General features: G+C 36.4%; 1 pseudogene; it reads right to left on the bottom strand.

Annotated features, from left to right (window-relative positions):
• Positions 1-14103: 14103 nt before the first annotated feature.
• Positions 14104-14200, bottom strand: LOC131508191 (U6 spliceosomal RNA; annotated as a pseudogene).
• Between the last annotated feature and the right edge of the window lie 3915 nt (positions 14201-18115).

The raw sequence follows: 18115 nt of genomic DNA, 5'->3' as shown, positions 1-18115 counted from the left end.
ACTTCTCTAGGAATTCTTTTTTGGAGAACTTTTCTCTGCTTATTCAACACAACACAAAATGAGATAAGCACAGTTTGTACTTCTGGCCATTTACTAATTTTTATTTCACAAATATTTAATAGGCACTTATTATACATTCGGTTCATAGCAGATTCCAAATATACACTGGTGGTCAAAATGCACATGATCTCTCTACCCATGAGGCCAGTAGACCAGTAAGAAAAATAAACATTCAAAATATTCACATAAATTAAAACTTCTAAGCATCATAAGTGGCATGAGGCAGGTAAATAGTGCCATGGAGTGCATAATAGGAAGGTTGTGTCTGGTCAAGGAGTTGTGGGAAGGCTCCTCTGAAGAACTGATGGTTAAAGGGAGATCTGCTGGAGAGATTCAGGCTATCTAAGGGAAGGAGAAGGGTGGAGGATAACAGTGTGCCTGGTAGAGGGGACAGCAGACTCCAGGGTGCTCCTGTGGGAGTGTGTTCAACACTTGTTGGGGGGAGTTAGTGGAAGATTAGTAAGAGTAAAGCACAGAAGGCAAAGAGGTGAACTGAGCCCTAGAACCAAGTAGGAAGGAGATCAGCTGGACCTTTGAGACCTTATTAAGAGTTTTGTTGTTTACTATCACAGTAGTGAATTGCTATTGAGTTGATTAAGCAGGGAGAAAAGTGATCAAATTTCCACATCACAATGATCTTTCTGACAACAGTGAGGAGAATGGTCTCTTCAGGATAAAAAATGGAGATTTGTTCTTTTCCAATAGCCTAGGTAAGAGCTAACTACGAATGAATTGGATAGATCATTCCCTCAGTACATCTCTGGACACTATATATAATTTTAAAGAAGAAGAATTGCTCCACATTTTATAACCAATCATTCTAAAAACAACCTGAGCTGGTAGACCATGTAGTATGGTATTGCTTACATTTTTGTAAATGCACAAATCTGCAAATGCTTACACATTAGACATTTAAAATAATTTTCTAATGTTTTCATGAAGTAAGGCATATAATACATCTGAATTTGAAGTATTTAACTAAAGAAAGATACTTTTCTTTAATCAATGACATTATTTAAATTGGAAACAAAGGAACATTTAAATGGAAATTATGCATGAACATTTGCATGTATAGATGAATATGAGAATTAAAAGAAATTTGAATGTATTATTAATCTGACTGTATTCAAGAGGCCTCTGCTATGATTAAACTTTTAGATATGGATAAAATAAAACAAAAGGAACACATTAAAGTGCTTAAAGTTGTTGCATCCAAAAGCCACACACCACATCTCATAAATTCAAATATATTTTGGTTCTACATAAAAAAAGCTGTAATGTGTAAAAGAGCCAATCAAGAAATGATAGTTCCTTTGTTGTACTTGACTGACATAACTCTTTAACTACATTTTCGTTATTGTTTTTGTTTTCTTTTCTTTTTTTATGTTTATGTATTTATTTTGAAAGAGTGAGGGCAAGAAGGGGAGAGGCAGAGAGAGAGACAGAAACCCAAGCAGGCTCTGCGATGCAGAGTTTGAACTCATGAACCATTAGACCATGACCTGAGTCAAAGCCAAGAGTCTGATGCTTAACTGACTGAGCCACCCAGGCACCTCTGTTTTTGTTTTCTACATGGATTGTTATAAAGAGGATCAGAAATGGAGAATTTACCTGGATATATATAAATTAACTATTAAACATTTAAGTATTGTCCTTTAGCAGAAATTCTCACAGATAAAAGTTTAACGTTCACTGTTTAACTTCAAACATAGGAACGTTCAAGGGAGCCGAATGTAAGGAGTCATTTGGGAAGATAGGTGGGCCCAGTGGAGAATTTGTTATGTGAAAAGATTTTAGAGTAAATATGGGAGAGTCATGGTGAGTGTTATTTGCCTAGTTGGCCACTATCTTCCTCGCACAGGATACATGTTTTGTTCTGTTTTTTTCCCCTTACTGTTCACATTTCATGATTTCTTGTTTTTTTTTTATTCTAATAAAACCAGTTTCTCTGCAGTTGAAATTAATTAGGCCTTATCTAAAATTTTTGAAATGCTAATAAAAGTAAATGAGGAAAGAACAGTAGATTTAGCAATCTGGCTTCAATATTAATGAACATTTGATCATTTATTGCAATCAAAATATAACTTTGGAACTGATTATAATCACTTTGACTTGGGTAGTCTTGGTAGCAAATAACTGTCTTTATGTGTCAAGAGACAAAGCAAAATGGCTATCACATTGAGGTTCTAATTTAGCTTAGAATAATAATGCTACATAAAATTAAAAGGAAAAAAAATGAATGTCTGTTATTTTATAAGTTCAATCAATAGTATTGCTATACCTCTGGATTCAGAGCTTTGTCCTTATCAGCAAGTTTAAATAGGAAAGCTGAAGACTTTCTGGGGACATAGACCTGGCTGTGAAACTATGCACTGTGATTGTTAATTTTATGTGTCAACTTGACTAGGCCATGTCACTCAAACAAACACCAGGTTAAATACTGCTGTGAGGGTATTTTTTGGATGAGATTAACATTTAAACCAGTAGCATTTGAGTAAAGCAGATTATTCTCCATAATGTGGATGGGTCTTGCCCAAATAGTTGAAGGATTTAAGAGAAAAAAAGACTGAGGTCACCCAAGGAAAAGATAATTCTACTTCCAGATTACCTTTGGGCTCTAACTGCAACATCAACTGTTCCCTGGGTCTCTAGTCTGTTGGCTTCCAGTTTTGAATTTCCAGCTTCTACAATCATGTGAGCCAATTCTTTAAAATCTTTCTTTCTCCCTCGTCCCTTCTCTTTTCGTATAATATAATATATAATATAATAATATAATATATAATATATAATATATAATATATAATATATAATATATAATATATAATATATAATATAATACAATACAATATAATATAATATAATATAATATAATAATATAGCAGGAACGATGTTTGATGTCACGTGGTCCATGATGACTATTCTACAATGTTTTTTTTAATAATGATGATGAGATATACAATTAGAATAAAGTGGCTTAAATAACTGTATATAATTATTCTTATTGGAAAATTCTACTACTGAGGCCATTCAATCTGTTCATACACATGTGCAACCAAGGAGATTTACATTTTTTCAAAAAATTCTTTATCAATTTAACATAAAAGGATTGTTTTGTTTTGTTTTGTTTTGAGAAGCCAGAAAGATGTATCATTTGTAAGTATCTTTAAGTTGGGTTCCATGATGCTGTGAGGAAGAAGTCTCTCGATTACACATCCTCAGTGATGGAGATGCTGCTAGGTCTAGGGGCTTTGCTATGCCTCAGGGTGGAAATGGTAGAATGATATTAGGAAAGCCATTATCCTATAAGTGAATAACCATTGTCTTTATCCATTCATCTGTTAATGGGCATTTAGGGGATTTCTATATGCAGTAGAATGTTAATCAGCATTAAAAAGAAGGAAATCCTGCCTCATGAAACATCGAGAAACTTGAAGGACCTTATGCTGAGTGAAATAAGCCCATCACACAAGGAAAAATACTGCCCAATTCCATTTATGTGAGGAATCTAAAATAATTGAACTCTTAGAAACAGAGAGTAGAATAGTGATTGCCAGGGACTGGGGAGCAGGGCGAGGAGGAAATGGAGAGTTGTTAGTCTATAGGTATCCAGTTTCAATTACACGAGATAAATAAGTTCTAGAGATTTGCTGTGCAAATCATGCTTAGAATTAACAATTCAGTATTGTTCACTTAAAATTTTTTTCAGAGGGTAGATCTCATGTTAATTATTTCTACAACAAAAATAAACAAATGAAAAGGGGCAAGAGGAAACTTTTGGAGGTGGTGGGTATGTTTATATCCTTGATTGCGGTGACAGTTTCATGGATGTAGGCATATCTCCAAACTCACCAAATTGTATATATTAAATATGTCAAGGTTTTTTGGTGTATCAATTACACCTCAATGAGACTGCTTAAAAAATGAAGGAGCAAACAGCCTTCTTGAGGAAGAGATTCACAGGCCACTATGCAGTAAATCATAATGGAAAGAGAAAAGCTGAGCGGGGAGACCACAGTCAATCAACTTTACCACAGTGAGAAAGTGAATGTTCTGGCAGTCCAAGCAGACTAACACAGTCTGCTACTTGCTGGTAGTTTGACCTGAAAAAGTCACTCACTTCTGCCTTACTCACCCAACTTATTTCTGTCATGTACAAAGGAAGATCATACCAATCTGACAAAGCTGTTGTAGTTATTAAATATTAATACCTATAAATATAAGGGCTCTGTCTGTATTGTTCATCTCCATATTCTAAGAGAATAGAAGTGTGCTTGGAACTGAGTCTCAATAGGATTTATTACTAATTAATGAATATCAAAGGACTGGTACACTTAATTCCTTAAAGTAGGCAATAAGGTTGTGGTGGCTTCTAGCTCTATCCAGTGTGATTAAAGGTGAGGGGAGTAAAAACAATTTTTGTAGAAGATAGGTTACCCTGGGAAAAATTCCAGATGGCACACATTATAAAATAACAAAATCAGTAGTTCACGCATTAGATTGTGCAGAATAAAAGAGGTCAATGGGATTTAGAATGGATGGAAAGGACATTATGCAAAAGGTGAGGATTCTTAAGGTCTTTAAAGATCAACATTATATGGAAAGAAGCAGCTATTTAATGTAATATTTTCATTGTTAACAGTAAGAGAAGTATCAAAAATGCACTGTATTCAAATTGGAAAGCTATGATAATTTTTCAATACCTTGTTAACTACGTTCACCTCAAACAACCCTCATTGACTTTTAATTCTTTAACAGGAGTGTCACCAATGAAATTGCTTTATAGGGAAATGACTGCTACCAGAAGCAAGAGTAAAAAGTTCAAATTGGTTAAAACCTCATTCTCGGGGTGCCTGGATGGCTCAATCGGGTAAGCCTCCAGCTTCAGCTCAGGTCATGATCTCATGGCTCATGGGTTTGAGCCCCACATCAGGCTACCTGCTGTCAGTACAGAGCCTGCTTGGATCCTCTGACCCCCCGCCTCCCCCCACCCCTCTGTCTCTTTCTCTCTTTTAAAAATAAATAAATGTTGTTTTGTTTTGTTTTGTAAACCTCATTCTCAACAGCTTGCAGTTCTGAAAGACTGAGTTTTACTAAATGTGTCAGATTCACAGTAATTTTACTGAGTCCCTGGCAGGCTGTCACACTTTAAATATGAGGAGGTACTGACTTTAGTCATAGGATGCAACTGTTGTGAACTATATGAACACTGATTAGGTTGCCTGTGGGATATCTGTTTTCAATCTTCCAAATTAGCTGTGTTTCATTCATTCCCTCAAATTCCTTCAGAACGTAAAGTTTTGGAGTGCCATCATTCTTACTAGTTTATCTTTACAAGGAATATAGAAAGGGATTGCGTGATTTATTTCTATAAATATGGAAGAAGATCTAAACCAATATTTATTAGCATGCAAGTGATTACACTCAGTTCTTAAAGAACCTTGTTTTAGTCTATTAATGCCTTCATATGAGCCTTTAACTTCTCTCATAACAAGGTAATTTAAAGTACTGAGATAAATCCTAAAATGAATTTCTAGTCAGATTTTTTTAGGACAAGATCTTATCAGTCTCTTTCTGATATGCATTTTCAAATAATTTTAGTATTAGCTAGGCCAAATATGGGATATAACGTGATCATTGGCAAATATTCTCTGTCTTTTCTGAGGTACTCTTATTCTTCTCAACCTAATTGTTAATTTCGGTCTTATGACTTAACTAATGAAATGTTGTAGAAAATTGTTAAGTATCAGTACTCTTTTCCTTTACCTTATCAGTTAGCAATTTTCCAGGACAGAAGTCCTTCTATTTGCCTAATTTCTGAAAGCAGTCAATGCAAAAGAGATCCACAGCCAACCCAAGATCGTTATGGAGCATACGTAAGAAATAAACTTTCTTTGTTGTAAGTCACTGAGATCTGAGGATCTTTTATCATTGCAACATATAGTACATTATTATGACAGATTAACCCAGACTCTTCATCATGGATTTATTCATTCACATCACAACTATTTTGAATACTACACCATATTAGGCATGGTGCTATATACAGAGGTTTTTGATTTTTTAAATTTTTATTTATTTCTTTTGAGAGAGAGGGAGAGTGACAGAGTATGAGCAGGGGAGGCGCAGAGAGAGAGGGAGACACAGAATCCGAAGCAGGCTCCAGGCTCTGAGCTATCAGCACAGTGCCTGATGTGGGCTCGAACCCATGAGTGTGAGATCATGACCTGAGCCAAAGTCAGATGCTTAACCGACTGAGCCATTCAGGTGCCCCTAGATGCAGAGGTTCTAATGGCAAGCAAAAGCAGATTATTTTCCTGCAATTGTAGTATGGAAGGACATTGCACCATGATGATATTTTGCTATTGCATGCTCTCTCTCTCTCTCTCTTTTTAAAAATATATTCAAGGGGCGCCTGGGTAGCGCAGTCGGTTGAGCGTCCGACTTCAGCCAGGTCACGATCTCGCGGTCCGTGAGTTCCAGCCCCACGTCAGGCTCTGGGCTGATGGCTCGGAGCCTGGAGCCTGTTTCCGATTCTGTGTCTCCCTCTCTCTCTGCCCCTCCCCCGTTCATGCTCTGTCTCTCTCTGTCCCAAAAATAAATTAAAAAATAATAATAATAAAAAAAAATTAAAAAAAAAATAAAAAAAATAAAAATATATTCAATATGCTGACTATCTCAGAGCATAGCTCTGTCTGTCAAATTGTAGAAGTAGCAGTATCTGACCACTAAGGATAAAAGGAATTTGAAAAATGGAAGAGCAGAAAAAAGATAAGGCCGGAAGGAAGGTGGTATTTTAGTTCATACAGAAGGCCTCAGATGTTATTATATGTATCTCTGTGAGGATTGATCAAAGCAGATGAAGTTGGAGCCCTGTTTATCTTCTCTTTGTCTTCCTCCCTACAGGAAGTTTCAAATTGTGCTTTGAGTTATTTTATTTTAGAATGTACCTGAGGCTCAGCATTGAACTTCCTTACTCCTAAGTTTAGAATTAATAATATTTTCTTTTTTTTATTCTTGGAATTAATAATATTTTCTAACTCTAAAATAAATCCCTATAAATACAGAGTTTAAATAGTGCAGTAAATTATTTTCCTGAATCTCTAAAGTATTATCACAATAAATCTCATTTTGACTGCAAATAGCTTGCTTCTAGCTTGACTCATAAATTTACATAGGTGATTTTCTATGTTATATATAATCTATATATAAGATCTACAGAACTTCTCAACTTACAATGGGGTTACTTCCCGATAAACTGATCTTAAGTTGAAAATATTGTAGGTCCAAATGCAGCTAATACATCGAACCTACCAAACATCATAGCTCAGCCTAGCCTAGCTTCAATGTGCTCAGAACACTTATATTAGCCTACAGTTGGGTAGAACCATCCAACACAAAGCTTATTTTATAATAAAGTGTTGAATATCTCATGTAATGCATTGACTGCTGTACTGAAAGTGAAAAGCAGAATGGTTGCATAGGTATACAATGGTTGTCAGTGTGCGAGTGGTTTACCCTCATGATCTCCTGGCTGCCTGGGAGATGCAGTGAGCTGCCCTTGCCCCGCATCACAAGAGAGTATCATGCCTCATATTGTTAGTTCTAGAAAAAATCAAAATCAAAATTGGAAGTACAGTTTCCACTGTATGAGTATCACTTTCCCACCACTGTAAAGTCAAAAAAGTATATGACAAACTATTATAAGTTGAGGATGGTCTGTATAGTCTGTATATATATTAGAGACATATACAGGTAAACCTTGCTTTGCAAGCATAATTCATTCCAGAAACATGCCTGTAATCCAAAGCACTTGTATATCAAAGTGAATTCACCCTAAGAAATGATGGAAACTCTGATGATTCATTCCACAACACAAAAATATTCATATAAAAACGATTATGATACTGTAATATAATAAAAATAATAAAGAAAATATAAAATATAAAGAAAAATAAACAAATTAACCTGCACTTATCTTTGAAAACCTTCATGGCTGGTGTGAGGGAGACAAGAGAGAGGAGGGTTATTGTGTAAGATAACTTTCACTATCACTAACGGGTGTTGACTACAGAACAGTATTAATAAACTCTTGTCATATACTGTATTTAATGTAACAGGCAATAAGGTAGCAGAGGAGAGAGTCTATATCTGCAGGCTTCCTGACCTAGAGTGAAGCAAAGCATTCCTAAGCTTCCTCTTGTATGGAAGAGGGACTGTCCATAAGTGCTTTGAAGTGACAAAAACACACAAGTGCCAGTTGTGGGCACCTTCCAACATTCTGAATAATCATTGATTTCTGCCAAACACCATGGCCTGAGACCGAAATCCGAGAATGGGAGATGATCACCCACAGTCCCACAGTGAGAGAGAGAGAGAGAGAGAGAGAAGAACCATTGTCTCAGTTGTGATCATGTGAAGTTCAGTGTCACGTACTACTTGTATTGCAAGACACTGCTCATTTATCAAGTTAAAATTTATTAGAAATGTTTTCTCATCTTATGGAACTCCTGCAGAACTCACAATCAAATGTTTTACTGTACTTTATTGTGTATTATATACCTATCTATATCCCTATCTATATATCTTCTAATTGTTTTGATCTAAGTGTCCTAACAATTTTCTCTTTTCTTTTTTAAAAATGCTTATTTATTATTTTTGAGAGAAAGAGTATGAACAGTGGAGGGGCAGAGAGAGAGGGAGAGAGAGAGAGAATCCAAAGCAGACTCTGTACTCTGGGTGCAGAGCCTGATGTGGTGCTCAAGCTTACAAATCATAAGATCATGACCTGAGCTGAAATCAAGTCAGACGGTTAACTGACTGAGACAGCCAGGCACCCCCTAACAAATTTATTTCTAATTTTGTTTGTCTTAAGAATTTTTAAATCCTGACAAATGCTTACTTCTGAAAGAGGTAAAATGTGGGCTAATTTTTTTCCTGTATTTTCCCAATATAGTGGGGAAGTACAAATTGGCCCTACTGAGAATCAAATCATTAGAACATAAATATTGTTTCTCACAGGATGTAGTCAAGGCCATCATGCAGCAGCTAACAGGACTAATCCCCTCCTTCTGAGCAATGATTGCTTTTTACCAACATCACCTCTTGCTCTGACTTAGTCCTCCTTCCTCCTGGATAAAAATTGTTACATCATCAAATCAACACATTTCTCCACTTTCTGACAATATCCAATCCAGAACTGGTCCCTATTTCTCTAGTGTCCCCACAAAATTACTGAATAATGTCCAAAGTTCTGGAAGGAGCCCTCCCAACTCCCCTTTCCTGAAATGCCCTCCAACTTCCCCTGGTGTGTGTTATCCCTTACTTTTGAGAGCTAAACAAAAACTATTTTTGTTTAAGTGCAGGAGTGCCCCCTTTTGATTTTTGATTGGTGGATTTCAACAATAATGATACAAGGCTCAAAGGAACTCTTTTACTTAATGGCTACACACACACACACACACACACACACACACACACACACACAGACATTGCCCTAAGTATCAATAAGTCTGTATACAACAGGGGAAAAAATTGTATATTTTATGCAAAAAAGAAATCTTTCTGAGGAAGAACATTTTAGTACCATTCAGATTTTAAATGAATGGGAAAGGCTCCTTCGTGTATGTTTCCAAACCTCCGAGGAGAATCCATTGTCTTTTGGCTGCCTTACAGGTTTGGTCATGTAAGGTGCTAAGCCATTTTAAATGATGCTGGGAATACAAGTCAGTGGGCACAGTGAGTCCCGAGATGATCAATCATATTGCATTTACTGCTAAAACCAATATTTCCATTGTTTATTCTTGTTATTTCAACCTCATGCTTCCCTGGCAGCAACAATGAACTGAGTGGGACAGATTCTGAGAATTTTACTAGCAACAAATATATGTCAAACATTCTTCACCCAAAATATATATTCTAATGAAAAATAAATAGAATTTATACATTTCCCCCAGAAAAAATAACAATTTGTGAGCTAGTTTAGTTTCCTGGCCAGAATTCTGTGAATGCTTTCTGCTATAGTCACAACTTGAGATTTGTTACTTTAAGGATATAAAGGAAGACTATAAAAAAGATTCATAACCTCAAATTACATTAACTGTACATTAAGGGAGATGCACAAATCCCAAGAAATAATGAAATGTCAGGGTTAGAATCATCCCTTTTCAGGTTTAGTGCTCAATCTCCTATGATCTTGCATAAAATGCTATTGCTGTTCACCTTGCTATTAGGAAGTACAATTGATTTGCTTGCAATATTTATTAGTGCATTAGTCATGTACATTAGCACCAAACTGGAAACAAATAATGCTTTACTTCCCTAAGTCTGTGGCAAGCCAATGCAAGTAAAAATGTAGGTACCGATATAAATACAAGCGTGACTCACGCTCCTGAAATATCCTTCCTTTACCCAGATTTACCAGAAAAATTTAGAGGTAAACATATTCCAACCATTTCAATCTTTGATGAGTTAGAACAGTTCACATTAGTCAGGTTAATTTTTATTCTTTCAACTTGGTGTCCTTTTGACAAATTATCAATAAGAGGTCACGAAATAAATCAAAACTGAAAGGAACAGTTTATCTGATATTAATAAACACGATAGATCCAACTCCGAGGCTTTCATTTTTGCCAAATATTTATTTCAGCTCAGGTTGTCATCCCCAATTCTGCATAGGACTTGGTTCTTGGTTTCAAAAAAGAGAGAGAAATGTATCTTCAACCAAATATCGGTAAGTCTGAAGGCCTGAAGTTATTCAAAGCAATTGTCTTAACCATCACCACCACCACCGCTGCTACAATGTCTGTTTCTACACCCAATTCAAGCCAACTTTAGACAGTTCACTCCATGACCACCTATTTCAATTTCTGTCTCTGGCTACTGGCATACAGAATTTTTCCATCATAAAAACTAAAATGAGCTCTTCCCAAAGGACTTTGGATTTGCTGAATCCTTGGTCCTCATCCTTCTGAGTTTTTTTCCATGAGAAATCTTGCCTTGTGCAACCATACCCTATCTTCTAACCCTTCAATAATTTCCCAAGACGATTAGCCTCAGGACTGCCCACGCCTCTGCTTTATAGGGGAGATGGGAGCAAAAAATAGAAGGGTTGATGGCATTAATGCATGGCATTGGTAAAATGGTTTTATAAATATTGTGTGTTTATGTATTTTGTACTAGAATCCTGTCTTTTTAATGTTCATTTTTGATTTGGCACTATGTTCAGACCACAGTATTTTTTCAAATAGTGCTGTCATTTTACTATTTGAGACTTTGTGAAATCCACACTGTCCAATCTAATAAACTGCCACCATTTATTAAGTGTGTCCTGTGTGCCAGATTTTGATACATTTCCTAAACTTCATAAAACCCTTGCAAGATAGGCATCGCTATCCCATGTGGCATATTGTATTTCTTAAAACTAGCCAGAATCATATCTCCCGTTGGACATTCCTTTTGCAACTTGACTTTGTTATTCCTTATCAAATTGTCCCAACTATTCTCCACCCTTGAGTCTGGTCAGGCCCTGTATCCTCTAATAAAGAACATAGAGGAGCTGCACTGTGCCATTTCTTACAGCCCTTGACTGGCCTAGCAACTTCTACTTCCTCTCTTCCTGTCTCCTGGAAACCAGCAACCATGTAGGATTTGTGACAACCCTAAATCCACTATACTATGAAAAGCTCAAGAAACTTAAAAGGATCCTGAAGGATGAGATATTACATGAAGAAAGAGAGGCCAAGGAGCATTAAGGTGGCAGGAGAGTCATGAAAAAGCCACCACAACCCAGTCAAATGCCAGAGCACAGGTGCCAGGTGCTGTGAATCAGAGACGACAGTCCCTTCTTGCCAGGCCCAAATTCCCCTTCCATGGGATTGTGAACTTTTGAAAATGTTTGCTATTTTTATCTATAATCTTGGGATTGTTTCTTAGGCAGAGATAGACAGCTGAAACCGCACCATTTTGAAGAGAAAATGAGGGAAATTAAGAAATTTGACGTTCCTTAGGGAAAATAAGAAATTTGCCCATGTCCACACAAGTCTAAGGTTGCTAAGCCCAGGATTTGAATCACATTCTCTGAAATATATATCCCATGGTCTTAACCACTACAAAATGCAGAACTTCAATGTATATCTAGAAATATTTTTCTAAAGAGACTCAAGTTGTAAGTAGTACTACAGAGAACATGTTACTTAAGAGAATAATCTCAGTTTATGGGCTACAACATATGTGTGTTTATAACCAAGCAGATGCTCCTAATTATAAATTTATTTTATATATTTATTGAAACAAGCTGACATAGTCTCTACTTAGACACACTTTAATTTAAAATATGTATTTTAAAGCAACAGAACTGCTTGATTTTCTTTCTTTAAAAAATAGGGGCACCTGGGTGGCTCAACTGGTTGAACATCCGACTTCAGCTCTGGTCACGATCTCGCATTTCGTGGGTTCAATCAACGCGTCACGGTGTGATGACATCTCAGACCCTGAAGCCTGCTTTGGATTCTGTCTCTCTCTCTCTCTCTCTCTCTCCCTCTCTCTCTCTGTCCCTCCCCCACTCATGCTCTGTCTCTCTCAAAAATAAACATTAAAAATTTTTAAAAAAAAATTTTTTTTTTCAACGTTTTTTATTTATTTTTGGGACAGAGAGAGAGACAGAGCATGAACGGGGGAGGGGCAGAGAGAGAGGGAGACACAGAGTCGGAAACAGGCTCCAGGCTCCGAGCCATCAGCCCAGAGCCTGACGCGGGGCTCGAACTCACGGACCGCGAGATCGTGACCTGGCTGAAGTCGGACGCTTAACCGACTGCGCCACCCAGGCGCCCCTAAACATTAAAAATTTTTAAAAATATATTTATTTGTATTTTCACCAATTCATTCTAAATTTCCAAAATTTTCAGTAACATTTCAGACCAAATTTACCTAAATTGTACTTTCCTATAAATTATTTCTTTAGTGCTCAGCTACAAAAACAAGTCACGGGTACTTGGGCGGCTCAGTCAGTTGAGCGTCAGACTCTTGACTTTGGCTCAGGTCATGATCCCAGGGTTGTGGCATTTAGTCCTGCATTCGGCTCTGAACTGAGTGTGGAGGCTGCTTAAGATTCTCTCTCTCTTCCACTGCCCCTCTGCCCTGCTTGCCCTCTCCCTTTCTCTCAAACTAATTAATTAATTAATTAATATTTAAAAACATTTAAAATTTCTTTTTTTTTTTTAACGTTTATTTATTTTTTTGAGACAGAGAGAGACAGAGCATGAACGGGGAGGGTCAGAGAGAGGGAGACACAGAATCTGAAACAGGCTCCAGGCTCTGAGCTGTCCGCACAGAGCCCGACGCGGGGCTCGAACTCACGGACCGCGAGATCATGACCTGAGCCGAAGTCGGCCGCTTAACCGACTGAGCCACCCAGGCGCCCCAATATTTAAAAACATTTAAAAAAAAAAGAACACAAGTCAAATAAAGGAGAGGTGTTAGATAACATTTTCCAGCTGAGATTTAGGTAAATTGACAAGAAAAAAAATTCTATGAATAACTGAGGCACCTCAAACTCCAGGCTTCTTCTTTCACACATGTGTGTCTATTTCACACACATTTTTCAGGTTTGACATCTAGACCCATGTTCAAATTTCACCAACCCACCGCAACAATTCGAGCAAAACTCTCTTGACCAAGTTTTTATCAGTCTTGACTGAAGATTTAAGGAACACGAGGCAATGCTCGTTTGCACTCAAAATTCTTGTTTGTCAAAGTTTCTTCATTTATCCTTGGACTTCTCTTTGAATTTTTAGCTCATCTAAAGCCTAGTTTTACTAAAACTCTCTGTTTTCAATCTGTCTTTCTTTTGTTTTTCCTTTTTTGTCTCTCCTGTCACGAGCACACCAAAGTAGTGAACCTTCAACTTTATTTTATTTTATTATTTTATTTTATTTTTGTCTTTCCTTTCATGAGCACATGAAAGTAGTGATCCCTCAGCTTTATTTTATTTATTTCTTTGTTTGTTTATGTATTTTAATGAAGGAATTAATTTTTATTCACTTTTTAAAAAATATGGAACATGAATTTGGGTGTCATCCTTACACAGGGGCCATGCTAATCTTCTTTGTATCCTTCTATTTTAGTATATATACTGCCAAAGTGTGCACTCAATTTTATTTCTTTTAATGAAACATGTTGTTATTTAATTTTTTTTTGTTTGTTTTTCTTTTGCAATTTGAGCTCCTACCTCCACCTATTCCCAGAGGCCCTGGTATTCCACCCTAACCGATGTCATAAAAACATTTTCCTTAACAAGAAAATTCTCCCTCATGAGCAACTTTGATGCTAGCTGTGAAAACAATAATGCACTCACCATTTGTTTCATGATTCTGACCACTCTAACTCTGAAGCCTTTGGGGAAGTTACTTAACACGGTGTTAGCTTTCACGAAATAAATATTGAATAACAGCAACCTCAAAATGTTCCTGAGAAAATGAAGTGGAATAAGGAAGATTAAGTCTAATAGAATGAATGAACTTCATCAACAGTCATTTCCTTCCTGCTGATCTCCTGCAACCTTTCCTTATGCCTTTCTCCCAGCTATTAAAATCAATCTAGAGTGTTTCTTCATCTTTAAAATAAATGTTACACAGTATCAACAGAGCTTCCTGTTATTTAAAAATAACTTTTTCTTATCATCTTATTGCCTATTAGCTTCCACCCCAGTCTGTGGATATGCCTGATTTCATATATAATGTAACCTATTCTCTAGGTATAAATGCATGAAAGTAGGGAGATTTCCTTCATTCTATTTTTATCCTGTACTCCTAAACTCTTGAAAAAAGAATCATACCCTAGAGAACAATTTTAATTTATTCTGTTAAATTGACCATGTACAGCAATCATGCTATAGTGTGTGTAAAGACAGTGAAATCTTATTTTTTTTCACAAACAAAAATTATACTCTACAAGGGTATAAGAGAATGTCTTTGAAATAGTTAAAGTTAAAATAAAGCTATCTTATCAGCCACAAGATATTTCTTGGTTTGATTTTGGGTTTTAGAAAAATTTGTACAGATTATTATAATTAACACAATTATAATTATAATCAAAATAATTGCTATGCTTGTTCTCTGTAAATTTCAATGAAGTGATGGAATTTTTAAATCTTTAGGCTTTGATTAAATGTATTTAGCTTTTTTTGTACTCCCTACATGTATATTACTATGACCTATTCAAAGTAATCCAGAAGTTAAAAAGTCATGTGAATTAAAGATGCGTACAGCAAGAAGTCAGGAAAAGAAAATATGAAAGATATGTTGTCCTTAACATCCCATGCCTATTGTATGAATAGGAAATGTCATCTGCTTGGAATTACAAAAGGTGTTGAGGTATCAGACAGAATTATCCAGAAATATCTGCCAGAGTGAGGACACCACCTGTTGCTGTTCCACACCACTTCCATCAGAGGAGAGAGATCGGCGGGACTAGAAATGAGGAAATAATCAAAGAGCACATGCGGACAATGTTTCTTACTTCTCTGGGGGGGGGGGGATAAAAAGTAATCGCATGACGTAGAGTTATGAAAAGGGTAAAAAGTGGGTGGAAATTTTCTTTATTTAGTATTGTGAATGCCTGAGGTAGTGTTTACCTTTAACCTTTATTATATTAAATTAATAAGAAGGAAATGCTCTAACTTCAGACACAATTTTACATCTCCAGATACAATTTGGGGGCTTACCAATTTGAAAAAGTGCAATGATAGGTAAATATAAAACTGCCGCAGATTTGCCTTTTTTTTTTTTTTTTTTTTTTTTTTTTTTTGCTAATGCTAAAACTAATTTGCTCCCATGTTTGATTTGACTTCCATTTGCAACAGGTTATCTATACTTGCCTCCAAGCTCCATGGGCATATGGGATTCAGAAATGGCTGATCAAATAATTTCATTTCCCAGCCTGCATTTAATTCAGAGATGTGACTGACCTAATTTGTTCCAATGAAACAAAATCTCTAGAGCTACTGGACAAAGCACAATTATTTATGTATGCGTTTGTTTACTATTGCTGAGAGGAGTAATATGCTCAAAGGAGAGTTACTGTGCAAAAAGGGAGCACGGCTTTGCCTCCAAAACCAAGGGACCAATGCTATGATTTTGTTTTTCCACTTTTCTACAGAGTCCATATTGCATCTCCATCCACTACCAAATTCTCAATGACAATTGAATCTTGAAAGCCTTAAGAGCCAATAGGAAGGTTTACTTGCACTGTCACATGTAACAGATAGAATTCCCTTGCATGGTTCACCCAAAACTGGCAAGTGAATTAGAAGGTATCAGAGATAGTATCTTAGTAAAAGTGTATAGAAGATATACACAATTTAATTTTGAGAGAATATGCAAAAATGTCTCTAGAATATTGAGTAACATAGGATTTTATTGATGCAGCAGGTTTTTGTAATTTCAAATAATTTATTTTTTAATTTTTTAATGTTTATTTATTTTTGAGAGAGAGAGAGACAGACAGAATGTGAGTGGGTTAAGGGCAGAGAGAGAGGAAGACACAGAATCTGAAGCAGGCTCCAGGCTCCGAGCTGTCAACACAGAGACCCATGCGGGGCTCGAACCCACAAACTGTGAGATCATGACTTGAGCTGAAGTCGGATGCTCAACCAATTGAGCCACCCAGGTACTCCTCAAATAATTTATTTTTAACATCTCTTTCATGTGTGTGTGACTACCAACATGTTCAGAGTACCTGTCCATTTCTTTCTAGTTCTTATTAGATTAGTATTATGAAAATTGTGGAACAGTGGAATACTCTTGGAAATAGTTATATAGTCATAGTCCATGTGAATCAATTTTGGACAATGCAAGACATATTTTGGATGAAAGCAAACTCCTGAAGTTGATTGTTACCAGAGGGAAAAAAAAAGAAGAGGGGTGCCTGTGTGCCTCAGTCGGTTAAGTGACCGACCTCGGCTCAGGTCATAATCTCGGGGTTTGTGAGTTTGAGTCCCATGTTGGGCTCTGTGCTGACAGCTCAGAGTCTGGAGACTGCTTCAGATTCTGTGTCTCCCTCTCTGCCCCTACCCCGCTCGCATTCTGTCTGTCTCTCTCAAAAATAAATAAATAAACATTAATTTAAAAAAAAAAAAAAAAAAAGAAGAGAAATCCATTTCCAGAAGAATAGATACATATCAGATGGTAAGAACTAGATTATTTTGCTTTGGAATAACTGAGTACTAAGTGCTAGGGACTGGAATAATTTTTTTTTAGTAGAAAATACCCATTCTGACACAATCGTTACTTCTGATAATTATTCTTCAGTACCTTCAGTCATACACTTAACCTATTGGAGAATTAAATGGAAATGCTGTAGGAATCATTATCACTGCATCTTTCACATTTTTGATGATAGCTTAATTTTTGGAGTTTCCAAAGAAACAATATTATTCTGTTATTGAGAAAAAATTACACAGGATGAAATGCACAGATCTTATGCATACAACTGATGAGTTTTTGTAAATGTATATACCCAAGCAATCATCCCTCCAAGTAAGATCTAAAACTTTTCCATCTCCCAAGAAATTTCCATCATTTCCTTCCAATTATATCTTTGAGCAGCTCTCTAGCATCCTACTTCATTCATGTCATAGCAAAACTTCTCTAGATCTGGGAAACCAAGGCTATTTTTTTTTAATTCCAGAGTTTTGTGATTCTTACTCCAATTTTCCAAATCTCCCTCATCATCCCTTCCAGTCCCACCTATCCCACCTCGCTTAGGAAAATTATATTCTGATCTATCATCCAAAATTAGTGGTGCCTATACTTAAGGAGGCAAATGATGTGATGGTATGTAGCTTTCAGGAAATACATTGTTTTACAGAATAGATACACAATCTCCCGGTCTTTGCTCAGGAACCTGTGGCTATTTAGATATACGAGCTGGATGCCATTGTAATCTATTGATTAGTATAAGCTTTACTATTGTCAAGTGATAAATGAAATTTGACCCTAGTTTACCTCAGGGTAAGGCCAAAAGAATCGTAAAGAAAGCTGCTGGTAGTATTTCTGTCTCT

The sequence above is a fragment of the Neofelis nebulosa genome, chromosome 3 (assembly GCF_028018385.1).
Source record: "Neofelis nebulosa isolate mNeoNeb1 chromosome 3, mNeoNeb1.pri, whole genome shotgun sequence".
In the NCBI taxonomy this organism is placed as follows: Eukaryota; Metazoa; Chordata; class Mammalia; order Carnivora; family Felidae; genus Neofelis; species Neofelis nebulosa.
This window is presented reverse-complemented; position numbering and strand designations above follow the sequence as displayed.